At 37.5% G+C, this 2,599-nt stretch overlaps 1 non-coding gene across 1 annotated transcript; it reads left to right on the top strand.

The window, feature by feature from the left end:
• Nucleotides 1-381: 381 nt before the first annotated feature.
• On the top strand, nt 382-488 carry LOC127099328 (small nucleolar RNA R71). Its single transcript, XR_007793844.1, has one exon. It is a non-coding gene; the product is annotated as a small nucleolar RNA R71 (small nucleolar RNA).
• Nucleotides 489-2,599: the final 2,111 nt, after the last annotated feature.

Raw genomic sequence — 2,599 nt, 5'->3', positions numbered from 1 at the left:
TCTGCTTGGATTCCTGTTAGGAGTTGACAATCTGTAGGAGTGTGACCTTGAATTCCACAAACTTCGCAATTTTGAGTTACGGCAACCAAGGTGGCTGGAGGTGATACATTCAAACTTTCGATTTTCTGGGCAAGAGCATCCACTTTTGCATTAACATGATCAAGGATACTTACCTCATACATGCCCCCTTTTGTTTGAGGTTTTTCTACCATTGTTCGGTCGCTTCCCCACTGATAATGGTTTTGGGCCATGCTCTGGATAAGTTGATAAGCGTCAGCGTAAGGTTTATCCATAAGCGCACCACCTGCGGCGGCGTCTATTGTTAACCTTGTGTTGTACAAGAGACCATTATAGAAGGTATGAATTACTAACCAGTCCTCTAAACCACGGTGTGGACAAAGTCTCATCATGTCTTTGTATCTTTCCCATGCTTCGAAAAGAGACTCGTTATCTTTCTACTTAAATCCATTTATCTGGGCTCTTAACATAGCTATTTTGCTTGGAGGAAAATATCGGGCAAGAAAGACTTTCGTCAACTCATTCCATGTGGTGACTGAGTTGGAAGGAAGAGACTGAAGCCATCTTCTAGCTTTATCTCTTAACGAGAAAGGAAAGAGACGAAGTCGAATTGCCTCTGAAGTGACACCATTAGCTTTAACAGTATCAGCGTATTGGACGAATACGGATAAATGAAGGTTTGGATCCTCGGTAGGATTTCCAGAAAATTGATTATGTTGCACTGCCTGCAACAGTGAAGGTTTAAGTTCGAAGTTGTTTGCTTCGATTGCGGGTGAAGCAATACTCGAATGCGGCTCATCTTGCGATGGAGCGGCGTAATCTTAAAGAGCACGAGCTGGTTCTGCCATCTCGGGTATCGGCGAAGGAAGGAGATTTTTGAGGTCAGGAATTTCGATTGGAGGAAGATTGTTTGCAGCACGATACTCCCGAATTCTTCGTAAGACTCAGAGATATCGTTGAACGTCGTTGATTCGTAAGTAGTACGGTTCTCCTTGTGAGCGAGTGTGTGGCATACAAATCAACGAAAAAGAAGGAAAAAAAAGCCTTAGTCTCTACAGTGTAACAGAAGAGTTACGATATCGACTAAATAAAAGTCCCCGGCAACGGCGCCAAAAACTTGATCGCGACTTTATGAGTCTATTGGGGTATTAACTGCAAGTGCACAGTCTAATCGCGTAGTTTTAAAAGATATCGATCCCACAGGGACTTAATGAATCGATATACCGTTTTTCTAAGGTTACTTCGTAAAGCTAAGGCGGATGATACTTTGATGATTAGGGGAAAAGTAAAACTAAAATTGGATCTAGATTAAATATCAAATAACACGGATATCGGTATGTAGTTCGTCGTAATTAGGGAATCAAGTCTTCGTTGGTTTCTTAGTTTTAAAATAAGTCTTTTCAGTAGACACTATTGATTAAACGTCTTTTCTCAAACTCTCGCTCTGTTGAATCAGACTATGACTTTATATTAACATACGCTCTCACTATTTAGTTAAATCTAAAATCACTTTTTGAAAGCAATGGAATCTACAGAAACTCTTTTTAAGAAAATACTTACCGTTTAAACACCCTCGTCTCAAACTCTCGCTCTGTTGACTTAGATTATATGATTAAACTTAAATGCTTAACTCTCGTCCTCACATTTAACTTTTAAAAATAATTTTTGAAAATGATTAGAATTTAATTAACTTTAAAAATTGCTCTCGCCCTAATTTAAAGTTAATGTCCAATTTACACTGTCCAGTTAAAAGCTCAAACCGTCGTTCTATTGATTTTAACTTCTTTATGTCTTTTACTCTCGTACAAAAACTTTGGTGTTAACTCTGTAAATTGAGACCAGAAAAATAGTGACTATATTTTGAAATAAATTTAAACCAACTCAGTTTTGATTCCTTTATTCCGCTTACTTTACATACCGATATCTAAATTTATTTAGCCGAACATGATAAACAGGCCTAAACAATTATTATGCTTAAATACAGCCATATCAGACAAACAGTATAGATAAACAGCAACACATAGCATATATAAGTTAAAATAAAAAATTAATGAACCTCTAAAATTAATAGAAATCTTGGTTGTTCCCTAGCTTCGATGCTTGAACACTCCACCACAAACCGGTTGGATCTGTTCTTCACAATCTTCGATCAGACAGTAAAATAAAAACAAAGAAGTAAAATACTATGATCTAACGTAAGGTTAGATCCAGTAAAAGTTACACAATAGTTTCCGGTGTAGAAACTATTGTGAGAAAATTAATTGAATGCCTGAAAAATTAAGCTAACAAAGAAAAGAAAAGAAAATGCTAAGGAAATAAAAATACTGAGAAAATGGAATGCTGGAAAATGTATTGCTGTAAAAACTTGCACGGCGAAAAAGGAGAGGAACCCTCAATTGGCTCCCTTAAGGTCTATTTATATTCATCCATAAAGTAACCGTTTCTTCAAAAGTCTCTTCAGTAGTTTTTCTAGCGTGTCAACGAGTCAGAGGAAAAATAGGAGAGAATGTGCTTCTGTTACGCGTCAAAGCCAAAAAAATAGGAGTGGGGGGTGTGACGTCCGTCACACCATGTGTTACGC

The sequence above is a fragment of the Lathyrus oleraceus genome, chromosome 6 (assembly GCF_024323335.1).
Source record: "Lathyrus oleraceus cultivar Zhongwan6 chromosome 6, CAAS_Psat_ZW6_1.0, whole genome shotgun sequence".
Taxonomy (NCBI): domain Eukaryota; kingdom Viridiplantae; phylum Streptophyta; class Magnoliopsida; order Fabales; family Fabaceae; genus Lathyrus; species Lathyrus oleraceus.
Note: the sequence above shows the minus strand (reverse complement) of the source record. Positions and strands in the feature narration are given on the sequence as shown.